Source organism: Paroedura picta, chromosome 3 (assembly GCF_049243985.1).
Source record: "Paroedura picta isolate Pp20150507F chromosome 3, Ppicta_v3.0, whole genome shotgun sequence".
NCBI lineage: Eukaryota > Metazoa > Chordata > Lepidosauria > Squamata > Gekkonidae > Paroedura > Paroedura picta.
The window spans coordinates 155,283,161-155,306,641 of NC_135371.1; the positions used below are offsets into that span (position 1 = coordinate 155,283,161).

Consider the following 23,481-nt stretch of genomic DNA (forward strand, 5'->3'; position numbering starts at 1 on the left):
TAAAGCAACCCAAAAACCCATAACGTATAAAATATTTACATTAAAATATTACATTGTTAAAATATGGGGCTGTCACCGTACCACTATTAAAACAGCCCAAAGGTGTGGTTACCCTGCCAAAAGCCAACTTGTAACATGCTCTAAGTAGGGCTGTCCTGGAAGATGGCTCAGAAACCTCATTTGGTTCAACATCTGGCAGCATGTAACCTAGCTGGGACTCGCCATAGAGGTCATGTAAAGCTAGTTTTCCAGTGACACTGCTTTCTGGGTTTTTCCCCTCCTGGGCCCAATTCAAGATGTTGTGCTAGACAGCAGCTTCCATAGACTGTAAGAAGTAGACTGTGTTCTAACTATGGGACAGCAGTCACCTTAGCTGCTGCTTTCTGGAAAGCCATAGAAGGGGGAGTTGGTGAGGGTTTTGTATTCCCTTCAGAAACCCCTCCCTTCCCTCGTAATTCAAGGACTCTCTAGAGCAGGGGTAGTCAAACTGCAGCCCTCCCGATGTCCATGGACTACAATTCCCATGAGCCCCTGCCAGCATTTGCTGGCAGGGGCTCATGGGAATTGTAGTCCATGGACATCAGGAGGGCCACAGTTTGACTACCCCTGCTCTAGACATATGTGGTAGAACATAAATCATTGAGCACAGCAGAGTAAACAGAAAAGAAAATCACAGAACACCGAGATAGATGGAGTGCTAAAAGTAAATACCGTGCAAAATTTGATTAAATCTGATGTTTCAGATTTGTTATCTTGTGTCCATTCTACATTACAGTTCTGTCCTGGTATGCGGGTAAAACAAAGCTGCCTTTGCAATTAATGTCTCTTTAGCTTTACTAGGAGCTTTGTAATATGTCTATACCTGTGTCCCTGATCTTGAATGGCTTTAGGAAGCCCTTCTCAGTCATTCCTCTGTTGCCCAAGCTGCAAAAATCATTTAGCCTTGCCTCTGGAGTTTGCTTCCTTCCTTGTTGAGGAGCCCTGGGGTCCTGTTTTGCCTTGTTCATTCCCACAACAGCCCTGCAAAATAATTAGGCTGAGAGGCCATGCCTGGCCCAGGAGATTGCATAGCTGGGCAGGTATTTCTTTCTGAGTCTGCCATGCCCAAATTCAGCCCTCTGGTGTTTTCATAGCCTTGTTCACAGACTGAGCTTAATTTGCATTGCAATGTATGTTTTGCTGGTATCAGGGGTGTGTGTGTGGAAGGGGGGGGGGGAGCCCTTTGGAGAGAGAGGGTAAACCAGTGACATATCCCTGTCTCTGAGATATTGGGCCGGAAGGATTAATTCGCTAATGATCGTAATTGAATCTAGAAATGCAATTGCAAAGTAGGCTGGGAGTAAATGTGTGCGAGAGAGTCTGAGAGACCGAGTAAACCGCAGCACCAAACACCTCTCGCCCACGCACATTTAACTGGCAGAGAAAACATCTGCAACCTCGAGAGGGGAAATTCCAGATGCAGTGTTCGTTACACAGTCAGCCGCGGGGTGGGTGGAGTGGTTCCCCTCCATCATCGAGGCATCCCTGGTGCTGCGTGTGTGTGTACATGCTAAAATTCTGTCGCCTCGGAGATAGTAACGGAAATTGAATAACCTGCCCTTAGAGGCATCTGCTCCCGGAGCAGGTGGGTGGAATGAGAAGCACTTCTTTTTTAGGCCTTTTTCAAGCCTTTCAATTTTCCATTACAAGCCAAGTTATCGAGAGTATCATGGAATCAGCAGTGGGTTTTCGAGGCATAGGTGGGGTTACAAAAGAAGGGCTAAAAATATATGTTGCTTACAACCAGTCTCTTCTGTAGGCTATACAGAGAGGTTTAGCTGAGCTCAGTCGTAGGTTGCTCCCATGCAGATGTAATATGCCAGCTGTCCATTAGCTGTGGTTAAGAGGTTGGGAACAGCTGTGGAGCTATGTATTATCCCTGCAAGTGAATACTCTTAACCTTTCTCCCCACCATCCTTATGTATGCTTTGACAGAGAAATTAACCATGTTTAACCTTAAAGCATTCTGGTAAATCCTGGTTGCATTATTTCTGCAGTACATTTTTGTCCTGTCCTCCTTCACAGGCAAAAGAATAGTTGGTTTTTATACCTTGATTTTTCACTGCCTGAAGGAGTCTCAAAGTGGCTTACAATCACCTTCCCTTCCTCTCCTCACAACAGATACCCTGTGAGGTAGGTGGGGCTGAGAGAGCTCTGACAGGACTGCTCAGTCAGAACAGCTCTATCAAGACTGTGGTGAGCCCAAGGTCACCCAGCTGGCTTCACGTGGAGGAGCGGGGAATCAAGCCTGACTGTTCTTAACCACTACACCATGCTAGTGCTGGTGTAGGGCAGAACTCATGGCAGTGTACAACATTCTTCTCTCCTCCAGTTTATCCTCACAACAATCCTGTTAGGTTGGTTAGCCTGGGAGAAAGTGACTGGTCCAAGATCACCCATAAAGCTTCGTGACAGGGTAGAGATCAGAACCTGAGAGGTCCAGACCCTAATCCTACTACTACTACTTCCTCTTCCTCCTCCTTCTTCCTAACCACTACTCCACACTGTCCCACCCTCTAAGATAGTTTCAGGTGGTTTGCCATAGAAGAGCAAGATTCAAGTCCAATAGCACCTTAAAGATCTACAAGATTTCCAGAGTCCCTTTGTCAGTTGAAGGGAGATTTGACTCTTGACAGTCTTGATGAAGGAAACCTTGACACTCGGAAGCTTATACCCTTGAAATCTTGTTCCCCTCTAAGGTACTATTGGACTCTTAATCTTTTTCCTTTAAGAAGCTCAGAGTGGTGTGCGGAGTGTTTGAAGATGGTTCTGCAGCCACATATTTGCCAGCCCAGACTTGTGATGGAACTACATCTAGCACTTTCAGACCTTCCTTTGATCCTTCAAGTACAAGGCTAGTTAAATAGGTGTGTCATAGGTATGCAAAAGAGATCCTGGCCTGAGCAAACCTGAAGGCAGTCCACAGGAACCCTCCTGCCAGTGAAGACCTGTGAGAAATTTGCCTAAGAAGTTACCAGGTGTTTATATCCCTGCCATTTGTGGCATTCTTCTGTTTCCCGCCAGGTACTGGCCAGACCTACCTCCGCTTACCTTCAGCAAGCTTTGTGTCCTCTCAGGCCACACCCTTGAGCTTCAGAGGTGCTAGCAAGGCGTTCTAATGGCATTGCCCCGACTGGCAATTGAGACTCGCTGCAGTTCGGTCCTCCTTCCATGAAGACAGGGAAGGACATTTCCATGTAGACAAGCATTTTTGGATTTTATTTAATTTCAGGTATTTTTAGTAGTTGTGGTGTAGATTGCAGGGGATCCCTCCCCCACTCACCGGCATTTATAGCTTTGCAATCATGTCTTTTTTAATGAGTTGCTGTTTTATGGTGAGAAAGGCACAATCAAAACAGAAAGGATGCCGCCTCTAGTTCTGGAATCTGCCTTGTGGAAACTGATATGGTAGGAATATGGTTGTACTCGAGAAAACAGTAGAGGACAAGTGTTGCATGATGGGAGGATGAATAGAAGTTTTTTTTTTTTAAGTATTTCTGGTTTCTTTTTTGTCGTTCTAGGCTGCAGGAGGGTTTTTAAAAAATATTTGTTTTTAAAATATTTTCCTTTGGAACAAAGTTCAGTGGCACCATTGAGACCCACAAAGCTTTATTCTAGGTAAAAGCTTTTGTGTGCATGCACACCTTTTCCATTGTTGTTACTGCTTCTGAGCTTGAACGGAATGGAATATACGAGAGATTAAAAAAACAAAACCCAACTACCAGCATGTCAGTGAGTACGTACATGCTCAGTTGCAGAAGACAGCCACAGTTTGACGTGCACATAGACTGTACCCGCCCACGTGGATGAATTGATTCATGCACACAGCATTTATTCAGAAGCACACAGAAATGCATTCGTACATATAGAGACGCGTTCCTGCACATCATCACAGTTGTAGACACTGACACCCTCATCTTGACACACCAATTGAATGATTTTTATTAAATGGAGGGCATGCTACCCCTCACACACTAAGTTAATATTGGACAAAAGAATATAGAATCCTAGAGATAAAAGCATATGCACATAGAGCTAGAAAACTGGGAAGTAGTATGGCATTAGGTATATTTCCCCCAGAAAGCCCTGGATGGCTTGGACCCTCATACCTGCAGGACCGTCTCTCTTCCTGTGTTCCATCATGACAGCTCTGCTCATCCGTTCAGGGCCTTCTGCAGGTGTCCCCCCCTGCAAACGGACAAGATCAACAACTACCCGTATCCATGTTTTCTCTTTTGTGGCCCCTGCCTTGTGAAACCGCTTGCCTGGAGAAGAAAGGAAGGCTGCTACTGTCATTCTGCAAATCATGTTCCAGAGAGCTTTCCTAGGAAGGTAATTGGCCCTACACTATAATGGGATAGTCCAGGGAGAAAGTTTCTGGAGGGAAAGGGACTGTGGATTACGCCACTATGTATAGGAAGGATGTATCATCAGTTTTTCTGCACATATTGTTATTGTTTCCTCTGTCTCCTCCTGCTGCCGTGCTACTTCTCTTTATTATAGCCACACTCTGTATTGAACTTGGCGTGCTGCATTCCCTCAGATTTTGGGCGTCCTAATCTTGGTACTACTAACTCATCTTGGTACTATTTGTTACATACTAACTTATTCGCGGTCTCCTCGTATGGGTTGTATTGACCTACACCAGTGGTCCCCAACCCCCGGTCCGGGGACCAGTACCGGTCCGGGGATCAGTTGGTACCGGGCCGCAGCTCCTCCTCGTCCTCCTCCCTGGCTGCTGCCTCGGGGCTGCCCTGCCACTCTGCCGCCAGCTCACCTTTGGTGCTCTTCAGTGGCCGCCATGGCTGGAGCTCCCCTGCAGCGTGGCACTGCGCAGCTGCTGCTGGCAGCGCCCCCCAGCAGGCAGCAGGAAGTCAGGGGTGCCAGCGGGAAAGCAAGTGGAGCAGGGGCTCAGGCAGCAGCAATGTCCCTCGGCAAAAGATTACCACCCCCCTCCCGGGCCTCAGTAAAATTGTCAAGCGTTGACCGGTCCCCAATCATAAAAAGGTTGGGGACCACTGACCTACACTGTGCTTGTTAGATATGTCTTTGCATGGGTGGCTACTGATTTTCACTGTGCAGTCTGCCCTGAGTCTCAGCAAAGAAGGCAGCCTAAGGAATGCAGTAAATAAATAAATAATGCTGGGACAGGCAGTAGCATTGCCAGTCACAGAACCTGCACCCTGGAGCATTTCTCATTTGCATATGCCAGCTGATAGTGAAATAAATTAAAGATACAGACGACCCTATTTAGCACATTCGGTTTAAAATAGGCAATGGAATTCTCGTGCACCTTTTCACTTAAGGGCAAATGGGCTTCAGGATCCGGGGACCCCTGTTTAAACCCCCACTCTGCCATGGAAACAAGCTGGGTCTCAGGGGAGTTGTTGTGGGGATCGAACGGAGGAGAGGAGTGTGCTGTATGCTGTTTTGGGTGCCCATTGGGGAGAAAAGTGTCCGTCTCCATCATAGAAAAAGGGAGGTACGTAATATATGCAGAAAGAACTGCAGCAGGGAGCCAGAAACGACCTTCCCTATTTATTTTTGAAATCTACAGGCCAGTTTTCCAGAGTCTGTAAATTTGGTTGTGGGGTGGAGAACCACAGTCACTCATTGCTCACCTGCTTTTATGCATAATTCCCCCCCCCCCACACACACACACACACACAGAAGAACAGGTGACTGCTGGCAGCTCAGCAGCTGGATTTGTCTTTCTGCCAAGAGGGAAAACCTTGTTTAAAAAATAAATAACAATGATTGGGTGTAGCTTTTGCCTAAGCCAGGGAGTGAGCATGGCACATGGAATGCAGTTGTTTAGCCTATTAAGGGCCAGATTTTCCCAACTCTAGTTTCAGCAGTGCTACATTATGCTTTCTGAGAGTCACCACTATCAGTCCCTAGTTTTTGTCTCCTAAGAACAAATTTCTAGAAGAAGCTGCTTAGCAGAACAGGGAGCTGAGCTCTTTGGACAATCAAGCCCTGAATTTTATGTTCAAGGCCCATTTTCTGCAAAGACAGGCATATGAAGGGTGCCTTTGAATGGTTATGCAGCAGTGAGTTTGTGCATGGAATCCCAAAGAATTTGAGTAGGCCAGTGATTTTCTCTGCAGCAAGTCGGAAGAATGGAATTTGGACGGGTAAAACGGCAGTCTGAGATTGTGATTCATCCCAATAACTGATATATAGCTGTGCTTCTAAGATGCGTTATTAAGCAGTAGTCAGCCCTGTTGAACTCATTGGGACATTTTAGATGTTTAGTGAGTGGGCTACATGAATGGGAGTGATATTTAAATAGGGTTGCCAACCTCCAGGTGGGGGCTGGAGATCTCCCAGAATGACAGTTGATCTCTGGACTACAGAGACCAGTTCCCCTGGAGGAAATGGCAGCTTCAGTGGGTGGACCACCCCAGATCTCCAGGGATTTCCCAAGTTGGAGCTGCCAGCATAATTTTTTTGCACACAACTGCTCTGGAATCTGCTGTCAATCTGGATTTGTAGCCATTTGTAGCTCACATATTCAATTACTATTTAACTAAGGAAAGCGGTCAGATTAAAAAATAATACCCAGCAACCTCATTGGAAACAGGACCAACACTTTCAGCTCAATGCACTCAAAAAGAGGAGGTTGTTCAAATGTATATAACAGTAGCAAGGAGTGTTCTTTCTGATGCTGTTTGAGTTGCGTTATTGTGTCAAAAAGAAAGAGCTTGTTGTCAATGCCACCAAAATGCAGAAAGCGTAGCCATGTTTAATAAGGCTGGGACAGCCCCAAAGCAGTTTACTGAGAAGATTCTCCACCCATTTCCTTGAAAGACTGCATGAGGCGAATTATGCAGTGTGTTCTCAGTATGAGTATCAACCCATGTTCTGTGTAGACTTTGCAAACACATGAAGTTGTGCTGGCCAGGATTTTATTCTTGAGGGGGGGGAGTGAGCAGAACAAAACAACTCCCCTTCACTGACACTGAGAAGCCATTGCCGGTGGGGAGAAGCAGGCTGTCTAAAATCCCTAAATGTCCCCCATTTGCTTCCAAATGAATGCCCTCCAAGACTTGTGGATCAGTACATGTGAGCCATACAGCTTTGGTTAACAATCACCTCTCTAGACCTGCTGTGCATATTCCATCTAGAATTGTTCAAAACCTTGGGAAATGAAACTTATTAGATTGGGAAATGTAATTCTTGCATATTCAGATCCTCTGTGTCTCCATGCTTTCTAGCAGAGACCCTTTAAACTGGAGATGCCCAGGACTGAATGTGTGCATGCTAGGCATTAAGCCAAGGTTCTTCCACATAACTAGTTTGTTCTCTAGATATACTCCTACAGCATACAAGGGGGTTCTGTACAGGTTGGTTCCTGAGCATGAAAGCCTGTGATGGAGACCTGTGAGGGATGCTTTTGTACTTGCTTTTGTCTTTTCTGGGAATTTTTATGTGTAACCAGTCCCCCCCCACACACACACACACTTTAATTTTTCTTGTTACAAATATTTAAGGTTGGCTGTAAGGGGAGTGGGAAAAGAAGAGGCAGAGCCAGAGGAAGAAAACTTGGGAGCCAGCCTTCCACCAGGTACCTTGGGAAGAGCTTTGGCGAGATAGGTGTGCTCTTTAAAAAGCCCTATGCTAATCTGAGCACAAGTCCCACCCTCTCTGTGGTTGGCCGGTTCTCATCTTGAGGAAGCGGCTCATGTCCCTTTGCCAGTCTTTCCTGCCCTCTGATGTTTTCTTCTCTTTAATGCATACAATGAAAAGCTGAAGGAGAGAAGTCCAAAGAGAATCGCCTTGTGCTGATGTCAGGAGTAGGGCTGGCTCACAGGAGGGTGTGATTGAGTTTGGCTGAGCTTCAGACAGCCCTCTGTCTTCTAACTTCCAGTGTGCTGAGACGGGCTGCAGAGCAAGGTACAGAACCCCTCCCTGCTTTCTCCTCCCTTACAGTGGCGCTTTGTTGCGGCGTGTGCGTGTGTGTGAGACCGAGTGTGCGGGTGCGCACAGGATGAAGGAATCCCAACAGGACTGGGGTGGGTGGGTGGGTGGCAGAAGTTGGAGAGATGCAATGAATAGTCAGTTTCAGGCCAATGTGATTTAGAAATGTCAGCTCCTCTGACAGCAGAGGGGAACAGATTTCAAAGCAACCGAAAGCGCCGCTGCTCGGCTGTCTGTGATCAAAGCCCCTGGGGGCTGCGAGGACTGAAATGTGTGCGAATGGTGTGGATCATAATTGCGGTCCAATTGCACGCTGGGGGTGGGAAGTAGTCTGCCTGCTCGGGAGAGCTGCAATCTTGGAAGGCGCAAAAATAGGTTTCCGTAAAATATTTATGACTCCGGGGCTCATCCAGGGGAGCTGGCTGATGTCTTCTTATTTTAGCAGCAACTAGGGGAGAGGGAGGGAGAACTTTATGTGCTCTCAAGAGTGGGGGAGGGGGGGAAGGATAATGAAACTTCACAGTGTCGCTGATGAATCACCTCTCTCTCTCTCTCTCTCTCTCGCCTTGCTGAAATGGGGCACATCAGTTGCATTGAGAAACAAAGCAAGTCGCAAAACTTTCTTTTGTTGTTTTGGTTCCCCACCACCACCACTGAGGGGAAGGAAGGCCATTTCAATCCGGAGTGTTTTGGTGTGGTGGGGAGTGCGTTTCACGCCACTTTAAACTTGAATGCTGTGCTGCTGGTGTCGGTTACTCCTTCACTACAGGCCCTCTCAGTTTATCTGGCCCTGGGGAAGGCTTGCCTGGCCTCATTTCCTGTGGAATAAGAGGGCGTTAATTCCTCTGATATAATGTATTGATAACAGGGATGTGTAGGTCCCAGTTTAGTGGAACATCAGACGATACCAGATTACAAAGCTGAGCATTGCCTCTGATGATGCAGAGATGGAATGAACGACAATGTTACCTTTTGTTAGTGATGAGGTCTCATTTAGATGTTTTAGCCAAAACAACCCAAAGATGAACGCTTGGATAAATGCTTGGTAAATATCTCTTAGCCGTGTTCTGGATGCAGAAGCTTTCTGCATGCAGATCTTATTGCTGACATTATGGGTTGCAGCACTCCCTAGGTCCCAGGTGTGGGGCTTCCCTAACCCTACTGCCAGAGATGGCCGGACTGAAGAGAAATGCTAAACATGAACCCTCATGCATGCCCTGCTACTGGCCTGGAGCTACAGCCCATCCCTCAAGAACGACATATACTTCTTTATGGCCCCTATCGTAATAAACTTGCCTGTTTGAAACCCCTGCTGGAAAGGGCTCTGTTTAGCATAGGAGAGAATCTGTTTAGTATAGGATTAAACCAGACTGTAGAAAGCAACCCCAGTTGCTCTAAGGACCAAATAAAGGTGCCAGCCTCCAGGCGGGATCCGGGGATCTGCTGGAATTACAGTTTATCTACAGCTGGCTTTCTCAGCCTGGGTTTCGTAATGGCCCTGGAAGGGTTTCCCAAATGGGTTGGAGCTAATGAATGATTTATATATTTTTAAAAAATTATTAAACCTTTATCAGGTGGTACGACCATAGATGGTAATGTCAACATAACACCCCCTCCCCAGATGGCCAATGATCGGCATGGAAGGAGTGGGAAGGGGAGGGGCCCCAGGCAGGTACACAGCTATGCTACCCCATCATACTCTGCATGCTCTTGTCACTTCTGGGGTTTCTCGAAGCCTGAACCATGTTTCAGGGTTTCTCGATGGTAGAACACTTGAGAAGGGCTGATCTACAGGCTATAGAGATCAGTTAGTTCCCCTGGAAAAAATAGATGCCTTGTCTTCAAGTTTCCTGTCCTTCCTAGCTCCATCCTCAAATCTCCAGGAGTTTTCCAACTGGGAGCAGGTAGCCCTACTCCTGACCTCCACCCATGACTGGGGGGGACTTGACAATTTTAAGACCAAACCTCATGGCTACCATGAGGATGTCATTGACATTTTAAAGTCATTTCAAAATGCTGTGAAGGCCCAATCCTGATTGGGCTTCAGTGTGGCAGGCTGAGACACTCTACCAACATGCAAATACCTTGTGAAGTGCAGAAACAGCTGCACCCCCCCCACACAGCTGTTTTGACCCTTAAAAAGGTGAGGGGGGGCAAGAACTCCACACTGCTTGGACCCTAAGATACCATGGTGGTTCCCTTTGATTCCTGTCCCTCTATGGATATTTTCACAGAGCAGGCTTTCTCATTCAGGGTTTCATGAAATTAATTGATTTTTTAATATTAAAAAAATGTTATTTATAGTCCACCTGCCCCTCCCAAAATGGGCAGTTATGGGACTGGAGGAGATGGGAAGGGGAGGGGCCCTGGGTGGGCATGTGCACAGCTGTGCTTCCCAACCATATTCTGCAGGATCAAACCACTTCTGTGGTTTCTTGAAGAATGTTTCTCAACAGTAAAAAGGTTGCGAAAGAGAGAATGAATAGTGCCTGAAAGCCAGGAGATGGGAGTTATTGACATAACTGAATTTATGACGATGGGTTGTGTTCACAAAGCAATAAAGAAGTAAGCATGTTAGGTGATGGTTAGAAGAAGAGTTAATTTTTATACCCCGCTTTTCACTATCCAAAGGAATCAAGGAAGGGGCCATACAGGCCATCTAGTCCAACCCCCTGCTCAGCACAGGATCAGCCCAAAGTCTCAAAGTGACTTACAATTGCTTTCACTTCTTCTCCCCACAACAGACACCCTGTGAGGTAGGTGGGGCAGAGAGAGCTCTGTGAGAACAGCTCTAACAGAACTGTGAATAGCTCAAGGACAACCAGCTGGCTGCACGTGGAGGAATGGGGAATCAGAGCCGGTTCTCTGGATCAGAAGCCGCCGCTCTTAACCACTACACCAAGCTGGCTCCAGTTAATCGCAAAATCTTGCTCATTTTGTGGGTCTTCTGAAATCTTAAATTCAGTTGGACTTTCAAAGAACTACAGAGTGTTGCTATTGTTTCTGTGTGGGAAGATCACGTTCAGGTTTCCAATTCTTGTTCAGTCATGACTCTGCCTTGGGCAACTCACTGTCTCTCTAACCTACTCCATAGGATTGCTTCAATGAGAAAACAATCACAAAGCATTTTGGACCCTTGAAAGTGCTGAAAATAACAAACGTTCAGTAGGTGCGCAAATACCTTTGGGGAAGACTAGCCAAGGGTCTCAGTAGATGAAACCCTGGGACATGTCCGCTGTTTCCAGTGCTCTTTTAAACTGACTTGACAGCCTCCTGCAGCCCCAGTTCAGACTAAGAGAAAGAGAGATAGGACGAAACTCTTCCTCCCAACGTGGTTTTGTCAGTTAAAACCGCTCTGAAATTGTGTTCCTGTCTGTTATCATCCACAGACCAATGGGAGCGTGGGGTGGGATTCAGTTTAGCGCAGGGTTAGTCAACCTGTGGTCCTCCAGATGTTCATGGACTACAGTTCCCATGAGCCCCTGCCAGCATTTGCATCTGGAGGACCACAGGTTGACTACCCCTGTTTTAGCGAACCTGTGCTTTGAGTGGTAACCTCCCACTGCATGACCCCCACTCTGAAGGAGGCGCCCACGCTCTGTGTGTGCTGTGAAGCTTCTATTGTGGATTTCCCAGCATCTCATCTGAGGTCGGCCTCTGTGCTAACGGGCAAACTGAGACTTGCCCAGTTAGAGGTTCCTGGAAAAAGAAAACCAAGGGAACCTCTCATTAAGCTCCATGATTCAGGCATTCCTAACCAGTTTTCATTCTGCTTCCCTAGTATGCCTAGTGATTTCTGCTCCGGTCCCAGTCTTTTACAGCTTTGGAACTTGGGATCTGGGGAAAACCTTTCCTGTCTTTTCTGGTAGCTGAGGACTTTTCCAAACCCTGCTGTAAGCGAGCAGCTGAGCTGTGGAGCCAGAAAGCCCAGTCACTGTGATGCTTCATGTGCATAAAGATTAAGGATATCTTCTGTTCTGCAGGGTTCATCTTGAACATTTGGTTGAGCCAGTCTCATAAACAAGTTCAGCGCACAACATGTGCTTTTTAAATGTTAATGCTGAGTAAACCTTATGATAAAAAAAAAGATACCACCCCCAAACTGGAATTTGCCAGGGAAACAAATTGGGAGAACAATACTATTTTGATCCAGGATTCATTATCGGAAATAATTTAATTTCAAGGAACATTTTCCTACTTTAAAAAAAAATGGAGATTGGGTGAAATGGCTGGAGGAGGAGCAAGCTATGACTCAAACTGACAAAGACGTTATTCTCCTGTTTTTTGATTGGTGCTGTTTAAAGAATCTTCACATGCTGGCCAAGTGCTTGACTTTTTTAGCTATTAACACATCAGTATTATGCCAAGAATAATATCTAGAGAGAATGTTACTTCCCTGTTGCTCGGAGAATATAAAGCACTCAAGAGTGAGAAAGGCAATACCTTTAATTGTGCTAACATCTGGTGGTTAAAAGGATATATATATAGGCTTTAGCTTTTTACCCAGTAGTATGCTCTATAGCAGGGGTAGTCAACCTGTGGTCCTCCAGATGTTCATGGACTACAATTCCCATGAGCCTCTGCCAGCAAATGCTGGCAGGGGCTCATGGGGATTGTAGTCCATGGACATCCGAAGGACCACAGGTTGACTACCCCTGCTTTATAGCTCAACACATTTTCAACTCCCTGAGTTATTTCCTAGCTTGAGTGAGGGGAGTAATCTTCATTCTGCATTCAGGGTAGACTGGGGTAAGCATTTGCTTGCATGTGGGAAGGTAAGAACCAGAGTCTATAGCAAGAGTTACCAATACATTGTCTCACCTGCTGCTTCCCGACAAGGGCAGCTCCGTGGTCAAAAGTGGAACAAGACCCAAGAGGCCTGACAGAACCTTTCTTTCTGTTACCCATTAGGCATCTTATTGACTCCTGAGACCAGTTGGCATGACATTTTCACTTATGGCTTGTTCGCAGGACCCCATGGTAACCATATAGCATGCTTTCTCAACCAGAGTTTCGTGAAACCCTAGGGTTTCTTGATTACCCTGGTGGGAGGGTTTCCCAAATGGGTGGAAGCTAATTCATTTTTAATATATTTTTTAATGTGCTAAACATTTTTGGGGTGATATAACCATATATCAGGGATTCCTAACCAGGAGGGATCTGGCAGCCCTAGTTTGAAGCCGAACTCAAACACTCTGGTATCTTATATCCTCCATTCTTCAGATAAATCTCTTAGATTTGTTTACTGTGAAGCAATTAGTTTTCCATTTTTATTAGATACCCACCTCTCTCCATGGGATCAGCATAGCCCGTTGCTAGACACAGCGCACTGACCCGCACATGCAATTCTCTACATTACAAGCGTAGCATCCACCTCTTCCATGTATTTTCCTTTGTTCAAGGGCCTAGCGACAGCACACACACATGCTAAAGTACACATTTACTCAAGGGATCAGGGCACTGTTTCTGGGCAAATATCACAGGACTTTATAACCTTCCAATGGAGTTTTTTTTAAATTTAGGAAAACAAAAGAAACTTCCTGTTTTGAAATTAAGTAGGAAAAACAAATCAGGTATTAATCCGTTTGCATTATTTCAATGCAAACAGAGGATATAACAAGAGCTGTCAATATTTTGTACATGTGTGTGGATTTTTCATATAGTTTTATAATTTGCTATCCAGAATAATGGCAGGACAATCCATAATAGAAATTGTGCACTAAGCGGGAGTGGGGTTGGAGTAACGTGTAGTGATGTGGTGACAAATGAAAGGCAAGGTATGATAAGAGAGGATTGTGAAATAGCTTTTGAACGGTCCCTGAGAGAAGCGTAGGTTGTGTGGATGTATTTGTTTTAAAAAGTGTTTTTCTCACCATCCTCACTAAAGAGAGCTAGATGGCCTGTATGGCCCCTTCCAACTCTATGATTCTAAATGTGAGTCTTGCCCCCAGTCTTTCCATTTTTCACCCGCTTTGGCTGTTACAATGCCATTGAGTCCACCTTCCAAAGTGGCTATTTTCTCCAGGTAAATTGATCTCTATTGCCTGGGGATCGGTTTTAATCCCAAAAGATCTCCAGTAACCATAGAATCATAGAATCATAGAGTTGGAAGGGGCCATACAGGCCACCTAGTCCAACCCCCTGCTCAACGCAGGATCAGCCCAAAGCATCCAAGAAAAGTGTGTATCCAACCTTTGCTTGAAGACTGCCAGTGAGGGAGATCTCACCACCTCCTTAGGCAGCCTATTCCACTGCTGAACTACTCTGACTGTGAAATTTTTTTTCCTGATATCTAGCCTATATCATTGTACTTTTAGTTTAAACCCATTACTGCGTGTCCTTTCCTCTGCAGCCAATGGGAACAGCATCCTGCCCTCCTCCAAATGACAACCTTTCAAATACTTAAAGAGGGCTATCATGTCCCCTCTCAACCGCCTTTTCTCCAGGCTGAACATTCCCAAGTCCCTCAGCCTATCTTCATAGAGCTTGGTCCCTTGGCCCCAGATCATCCTCATCGCTCTCCTCTGTACCCTTTCAATTTTATTGATGTCCTTCTTGAAGTGAGGCCTCCAGAACTGCACACAGTACTCCAGGTGTGGTCTGACCAGTGCCGTATACAATGGGACTATGACATCTTGTGATTTTGATGTGATGCCCCTGTTGATACAGCCCAAAATGGCATTCGCCTTTTTTACCTCTACATCACACTACCTGCTCATGTTTAGAAGAAGAAGAAGAAGAGTTGGTTCTTATATGCCGCTTTTCCCTACCCGAAGGAGGCTCAAAGCGGCTTACAGTCGCCTTCCCATTCCTCTCCCCACAACAGACACCCTGTGGGGTGGGTGAGGCTGTGAGAACGCTGATATCACTGCCCAGTCAGAACAGTTTTATCAGTGCCGTGGCAAGCCCAAGGTCACCCAGATGCTTGCATGTGGGGGAGCGCAGAATCGAACCTGGCATGCCAGATTAGAAGTCTGCACTCCTAACCACTACACCAAACTGGCTCTCCATCTGTTGGCTATCCCCGTCTGGAATTGATTAGAGCCTGAGCTGTGTTTGACATGGCTCCAGCTCTGTTGAATGGGCTCCCTGAAGAGGTGAAAGAGGCTCCATCCCTGGAGATATATAGGAGGCTCTGCAGGGATTGCCTGTTTGTCATGGCATTTAAGGCATGGTGCCCGGTACAAGTGGGTGTTTTTCTTGATGTTGCGGGCAGGGCCTCCAGAGAAATTACTGTCCTGGTGGTCATCAGGGGTGGCCCATACTATCACCCATGCCAGAGGGAAGGCTGCAGGGATTTGTGCTGGCAGGTGTTAGGCATTAGATCTGGTTGGCACATCTAGCCTTGGATCCATAGTGTGTGTGGGGGGGGGGCAGGCTGCTTGCAGCTGGCGTGTGTAATGCTGAGCTTTCCTCTGTCCACTGGGCACAGGCTGGTTGGGGAGCACAACTCCTGTTACCTGTGAGGGCTTGATGGGGCCCAGTGTTCCCCCCTCCAGTATGGTGCCCAGGGCATGAGACCTGGGCGCCTTACTCAAAATATATTGTTGATTTCTGGCCATCTGAACAGCAGGCAACTTTTAAGGGGGCTGGGTGGGATTTCGGGCTTTTTTCCCACATTGATTTTAGTTGGGGTAATTTAAATTATTGTAAGCCACCATGAATCAAGAGGAAAGGCAGGGATAGGAATGTTTTAATAAACCACCTTTGAGCTAGTTTAAGAAAGCATAGGGCAACCAATGACGCATGGAGGAACCAACAAAGAAACCATGAAAGACAACAAAATGGAAAATGAAGCCCTGAGAAAAAATAGTGTAGTTTGGCACACATATAAGAGGAATCCTCTGCATGAAAAGATCCATAGTCCTGTGACAGATTACATGTTGTTCAAACAACGGAATGCCAAGGATCCCATGTCACTTAACAAGATAACTTGTGGAAGCTGGTAAAGTTAAAAACAATTGGAAACTGCATAATTTATTCTAATTGCAAAAGTCAGGGGTTGTTCCTTGCAGAGTTTTGAAATAGCAACTGCTTCTGCACAACTGGGAAGGTATTACGTGAAGATATTTCTGTTTGGTCAACATGTAGCAATTATGCTTGTTTTTTAAAAACTTTTTGGAGGGGAGGCAGCTTGTAAAACATGCCGGCGTTCCTTTTAATCCACTGTTAGATTGCATTTTTAGCCATTTTATTGCCTATGTCACTAAGTAGGTTCTTTTGTATCTTAGCGCTGTTGTTTATTGTTTTATTTCATGCCTTTGTTTTATTGCTGTGTTACCATTTGTTGCAAATTGCACCAAGAATATGTTCCTAGGAGATTACACACATGGTTCTAGTCCTAAGAACACTTCCCTGGGAATGAGCCCTGGTGAATACAACAGGACTGACTTCTGACTTGGACTCCTTAGAATTGCTCTCAGTACATTTTACATAAATGAGCTGCCCCTTTCCCAGCATTGAGATGCAGAATTCTCTTAAATGGGTGCATACCATTTGTAGGATTGGTTGCAGCAAGCCCTTGGCAGTGGTTTCATAGAATCATAGAACCATAGAGTTGGAAGGGGCCATACAGGCCATCTAGTCCAACCCCCTGCTCAACGCAGGATCAGCCCTAAGCATCCTAAAGTTTGCTGTTGTTCTTTAGGTGTGTGGGTAAGTTTTTATTCTCCATTTCAAATTGTGCAAAGTCCACGGAGAGACTAGTGAAGAAAGCAGGGATGTTTACCTTTAAATTATGCTCGCTACTTTAGGCATGCTGGAATCCTGGACAAAGAACACTAAAGCTCAACATTATTATGGCTGCTGTTTGGGCCCCATTAGCCCTAAAAAAATTGTTCAACTTTTGTGTTCAACTTGTTCAGTATTTAATAATAGTTTTTTGCAAGTAAAGTGTGTGTGTGTGTATGTGAAAGAGAGATTGTGAAAGGAATCAGAGGGAACATTTCAGCAGCCTAGATTTCAAGTTTATGGAAATGGAAATTATGGTATATATGGTATGGAAATACACGGAAGAGCATACGGGAGCAACCAGAGAAATCCAAATTGGGAACCTGAGTCCACTTGGCATCGGGCAGTGCACACCGGTCTGCAGACTACAGGATGCAGAAGCAATTTTCCATCCCCAAGATTATAAGCGGGAGAAGAAACCATGGTGGGTTTGGCAAAACTTTGGTAACTCCTGTTTTAAAAATATAATCCTGCGCTGAATCCTCCTCCAATCCCATTTGTTCGCAGAAGTGCTGGGCCAGAACAGTAATTTACCCACCCGTCTGCGGCAGCCGTTGTGCGTGTCTCTCCCTGCCCGAGCCCTTTTTCCTTGGTGGGGGTGGGGTGCGGAAGCGCAGGGCTATCCCATGTGCCGGATAGAGCGGAGGAAGAAGCGCAATGCAGGGAACAAATGACTGCAGGAGAGGGAAGGGCGGTGGAGGAGCAGTGTGGGGGAAGGGCTCACAGTCACTGCAAAATTAGGCTGGCGACTGGTGGGATGGATCTTTCAGAGCATCAAAGGCTGTTTGAATGAGGGATGGCTGCTGGTGATCACCCCATTTTTGTCTTAGGTAAACAAGCGCCTCAAGTCTTTGTACTTGTTTCAAAAGATGACAGCAGGACAAGAGAAATGTGTTTGTACTGTACAAGCGACCGTCAACTCTCTCTGTCTCCAGTCTTTTATTTGTGAGGTTTTGCTGAAGGAACAACTCAGGCGTGGGGGGGGGGGGAGAGGGTGAAGAGTGAGCAAAGCAGCAGATGATGAGAGTGTTTTTTTTGTGAGGCAAAGAAGCAAAGAACATCAGTCTGATTTTAATCTTTTCACCTGTCAGAATGTCTAAAGCAAAAGACCAGTTCGCGAAAGGTTTCAGGCAAAGCACGGAAGAAGGAAAGGGGTCCTGAGTATGCCCACGTCGGCCCCCCGCTGACAGAGCTGCAAAGCTTTGGGCCTTCCCAGCGAGGCAAAAAGGGGCCATGTTGCTTTAACGGATATAGCTGGTGCTCTTCGTTCAAGAGTCAGCGTTCAAGGGGAATACTGAGTGGTAGCCTGACAAAGGCACTGGAAAGAGACCCTGGCTAATTTTCTCGGTCTTTTTTTTTTTTTTTTACGTGCTTGGATTACAGATCACAGGGCTCGTCATGTGCCTGCGTGAGACCAAAGGCAGATCCCGTGTGACACACAGAGGCTTGAGAGATGAGGTTCTGACCCACTTCTGATTTGCAAGGGCAGGAGAAGTGGGGAAAAAGTGTTCTCTTTCCAAGCAGAGTGTTTAAAACAAGAGCCCGATATGGTGCAAAATGAGTCACTGGTTGTGTCTCCCACTCTGTTCTGTTCTTTGCTCACAAGATGTCTGCCGTTTCAGGACCAGAAATAACAATCCAGGAGACCCTTCCATACCCGTGATCTGACCATTAACCCGCATTTCTTCACAGAAATCTGCCATATGCCTGCAAGACCTCTTGTATCCCTATTGGTTGTAGGAAAATAAGCGGAACAGATGGATTTGTATATGTTTCAGGCCTTTGATTCATTAAAAATATTGCTGCAGGGCTTCAGAAATCATAGTAATTTTTGTTGGGTGTAGGTGCTTATGTTTTTTAAAAACAAAGAAACAGATTTTGTGGTCTAAGTGCCTTTTATTATTAGGATTTGTTACCCTATTCTGCCTCAGGGCTGCTAACCAGCATTTAGCAAGAAATAAACATAAAAAAACTGAAACCATAAAACAGAAAAGAGACTTGCTGTGTTGCAAAGACAAATGGATTGATTGTGGCATAAGCAAAAGCTAACCTTGTCTGCATCTAAGAACATGAGCTCTGATTCTCAAAAGGCTATGCCACAATGCATTTGTTAGTCTTCAGGATGCCACAAGAATCTTTACTATTTTGTTTGCAGTAGACTAACAGGACCAACAACATTCCCAAATCAAACATATAATACCTTCTGTACCACTAATGGAAGGATGTTGTCTTTGATGTCAGTCAGATCTAAGATATTTAAGGCTTTGTGATTTTAAAAACAGATGTCCTACTCTGGCAAGTTGGCAGCAAGGTTCTAGGATCACAAACAGGCGATAGGCGAGAAACAAGCCAGGTCAGCATCCGAGGGTAAAGGAGGAGCTGAAGCTGGGTCTTGGGATTTCTACAAGAGGCAAAAAAGGCACTAGAAAACTGGAGCTTAGTAATCAGCTATTTTCTAGGCCAAAATACAATCTTTAGAGATGTCAAATCACCAAAGATTGGGACTCAACAGCAGGTTTAGATCCAGAACAGAGTGTCTTACCTTTTCCTGTAGCTAGGGTTAGGTCCCAGGGCTTGCAGAGATCTCTTGAGAAAGCATGAGAGTCTTTTCGGTGCCAAGTGTGTGTTTCTCTGCCTGGTCCAGGTTTCTGCTGTGTTCATCTCTCTTTTCCATGAATGGGGTCACAGGAGAGACCTTGGAGGTGCCGGAGGTAGACAGGTCAACTCAGGAGAACTAAGGGAACTTGAACAGGAGCCTGATCTTGGAGGGGAGGCAGGGGGCCTTCTCAAAGAGCTTCTGGAGTGCACACAGCCTTGAACATGGGAAGACTTTCTGAGGAGCCGTTGCCCCATGAGCAGGCAGGGCTAGGGCACCTATAGACACCAGCAATTTGCACTATGTGATAGAATTATAGTGAAGAGGTTTAAAGACTGTTGCCATGAGCTTTTAGTGATCTGTATTTTTGGGTCCATGGGTCAAAAGTGAGTGAAAAGTCTCTCGTTGTATTCTTAAAGGAGAAACGTGTCCTGGCATCCATTGCCACGTCAGCACAGACACCAGATTGTTTATCAATGCACATGCGATACACAACTGATCCATGGATTTGCAGTTAAGCACACACAGCTTCCCTTGCTGGTGATTTTGCTCTAAGGATAAAGGACAGGAGAGCTCACTGTAGCTTTGGCTTGGCTGTTGGCACAGCAGAACTGAGCATCAATTAGTTAAATGTGTGGAGGCAGAAATATTGCAAATTGGACATGGTAACTGTTCTCCGAGCGCTGACTTAATCATTTGTTCTATTTGCTCAGTGTATGACTTGCTTGCTTTTCTCTGATAACACATTTCTCTAGTAACGCAAAACCAAATTAAAAGATATCAATCAAAACATCATAAATATGATCTCAATTAAAATATTCACAGGGACATATTTTAAAAAAACATTATCCTTCCCAATATGGTTGCTGTTTGTTTCAAAGGTAAGCAAGGATTGGCCTCTGAGGGGGGGGGGGGAGTCCTACATTGTGGTGCCACTGCTAAAAAGGTCCTGCTTCTTGTAGTCCTAATATCTGAAGGTGTGGTTGCATTTGACTTGGGCTTCTTCAAATGATCTAAAAGACTGAAGAGGCTCATTTTGGAAAAAATGTTCCTGAAAGGCAGTATCAAAATACTGTAGGGCTTTAAACACCAGTATCACTCCTTTGATGAGCCTCTTGTGGCGCAGAGTGGTAAGGCAGCCGCCTGAAAGCTTTGCCCATGAGATTGGGAGTTCAATCCCAGCAGCCGGCTCAAGGTTGACTCAGCCTTCCATCCTTCCGAGGTCGGTAAAATGAGTACCCAGCTTGCTTGCTGGGGGGTAAACGGTAATGGCTGGGGAAGGCACTGGCAAACCACCCCGTATTGAGTCTGCCATGAAAACGCTAGAGGGCGTCACCCCAAGGGTCAGACATGACTCGGTGCTTGCACAGGGGATACCTTTACCTTTACCTTATAACTCCTTTGAATTGAAGAACGACTGTGGCTCAGAGTTACAGTACATTTATTTTATTTTATCCATTCATTCATTCATTATTGGATTTCTGTCCTGCCACTTCTCAAAAAGAATCATGGTGAGTTACAAAATAAAACCCATAGAACACCTTAATAACCATACCCCCTAACAGCAATGGCAAGATTGGTATAAAACAATTCCTTCATCCCCCTCCCACAGCAACCCCAGACGGGATGCACAAATTGAAATACGGGGACCTGATCCCATGTAGAGAAATCTTAAGCCGTGGCCTCACCCAAAGATCTGGCAGGAGAGTTCCATCTTGCAGGCCCTGTGGAACTGTGAAAGCTCTGGCATGGTCCTCAACTCTTCCAGGAGCTCATTCTGCTAGGTTGGGGCCAGGATGGAAAAGGCCCTGGTCTGGGTTGAGGCCAGGTGAACCTCCTTAGGTCCAGGGGCCTCTAACAGATTAGCACCTGCAGAGCGAAGAGCCCTGTGGGGGAAATAAGGTGACAAGTGGTCCTTTATTTTATCATATACTAGAAACAAAGCCCATTGCAAGTTGGAATGCAATGGGCGCTAGGATGGGCTGCCACCTAGGACTTACTCTTTTATTCTTACAGCTTCCGCGGAGCAATTTACAGATTTAACATGGTGTGCAGGTGGAAATTCAGTCATCAGACTCTCTAGCTAGCAAGTACAGAGAAAGACCGTTCTCTATCTGAGACCTTGAAAAGCTGTTGTCAAGCAGAGCAGCTGAGAAGGTGTGAGATGGATCAGTGGTCTGGTTTGGTTCAAGACAGGTTCATATTAGCCTGGAAACAACCTTACCTCAGAAGAAACCAACAATTAGATGCAAATACAGTATAAACCCAGTGAGATTGGGTTGCTCAGATAGATGGCCCATCCCCTCAGTTCCTCTCTATACATAGAATCATAGAATCATAGAGTTGGAAGGGGCCATACAGGCCATCTAGTCCAACCCCCTGCTCAACGCAGGATCAGCCCTAACCATCCTAAAGCATCCAAGAAAAGTGTGTATCCAACCTTTGCTTGAAGACTGCCAGTGAGGGGGAGCTCACCACCTCCACTGCTGAACTACTCTGACTGTGAAATTTTTTTCCTGATATCTAGCCTATATCATTGTACTTGAAGTTTAAACCCATTACTGCGTGTCCTTTCCTCTGCAGCCAATGGGAACAGCATCCTGCCCTCCTCCAAGTGACAACCTTTCAAATACTTAAAGAGGGCTATCATGTCCCCTCTCAACCTCCTTTTCTCCAGGCTGAACATTCCCAAGTCCCTCAACCTATCTTCATAGGGCTTGGTCCCTTGGCCCCAGATTATCTTCGTTGCTCTCCTCTGAACCCTTTCAATTTTATCTATGTCCTTCTTGAAGTGAGGCCTCCAGAACTGCACACAGTACTCCAGGTGTGGTCTGACCAGTGCCGTATACAATGGGACTATGACATCTTATGATTTTGGTGTGATGCCCCTGTTGATATAGCCCAAAATGGCATTCGCCTTTTTTACCGCTGCATCACACTGCCTGCTCATGTTTAGTTTACAATCCACAAGTACCCCAAGGTCTCGTTCACACACAGTGTTACCTAGAAGCGTATACCCATCATAAAGCAAACACTCCAGCAGTAGACAATATCTTTGATTTTGTTAGCCATTCCTCTGTGTTCAGTTGAATTCAAAGGACGTAAATATAGCTTGTATTGGCAAAGCTGAATTTGAAAAGTAGCCTGGATAGATACTGTGGAAGAAAGCTAATGGGGATGAGATGAAGAAGAAGCTGACAGTTCAAAGGGTATAGATGGGTGAAGCCCAAGAAAGCCTCTGAAGTGGAGTATATCTTTCCCTTGATACTGACATCTTGTATGCCCACAAACTGGAGATAGGCCATGGCCCAATCGTAGAGCATCTCCTAGGCAATCAGACGGTCCCGGGTTCGCTCCCCAACATCTCCTGTAGTCTGTGATGTGAAGTACTTGTGACCCTGGAGGGTGTTGCTAGTCTAAGCAGACTTTCCCGACCTTGGTGGACCGATGGTCTGATTAAACGAATAAGGCAGCTTCGTGGGGCCATGTGTATTCGTGCTACTGTAAGTTGGTGCCTCAGTGTGCCCTTTGGAGGGCCACAGAATAGCAGAAACTGATGGATATAGATGTAATTTAGCCATTGCCCCGATTTTAGCATCAGCCAGTATGTAGGCCACCACTCCCATGGAAAAAGATTTGGTTATGATGGGTGGCTTTTTCACTAGAGGCCACATTGAGGGATCCTTGGAACACAGGACTGCGTTTTGCTGCATATATCAGGAATTTTGCTTCCTGCAAGATGCTTGACATGCACATATAAAAGTGTTGACCCTTTACAGCAGGGGTGGCCAAACTGTGCTGTCCAGATGGCCATGGACTACAGTTACCATGAGCCCCTGGTGGGGGCTCATGGTAATTGTAGTCTATGGACATCTGGACGTCACAGTTTGGCCACCCCTGCTTTTTAGTGCCCTGGTAGGCCTGATGCCTAAAGTGTGCCAAGAAGGACAGGATAACAGTCATGGGAGTAGGTGAAGAATCCAGTGGGGGGTGATCAAGAGAAGGGTTGCCAGCTCTAAACAGGCCTCTCTGGCTGCCCTTTTGATATCAGTTTAAATCAGCAGCAGCTATCAGAACATCTTATTTAGCTCCATCCATGAAAAGCTCCCAGGGCAGATTTCTGCATATTAAACCTCTGTTAAAGGGGCAGGACTTTTTTTGTCTCCGGCACCTGTGTGGCTAAGCAGTGGCGT

At 45.9% G+C, this 23,481-nt stretch overlaps 1 protein-coding gene across 3 annotated transcripts in view; it reads left to right on the plus strand.

Annotated features, from left to right (window-relative positions):
* Window positions 1-23,481, plus strand: part of DGKA (diacylglycerol kinase alpha) — a 95,277-nt gene that overhangs the window by 27,725 nt on the left and 44,071 nt on the right. The window contains exon 1 of one of the 3 annotated variants that reach the window (XM_077328815.1): window positions 7,698-7,938. The exons of the other annotated variants lie outside the window; for them this stretch is intronic. The gene's annotated coding sequence lies outside the window, so the exon portion shown is untranslated. Of the gene's footprint in view, window positions 1-7,697; window positions 7,939-23,481 lie in introns of those variants that run through there. 3 annotated transcript variants of the gene reach the window in all.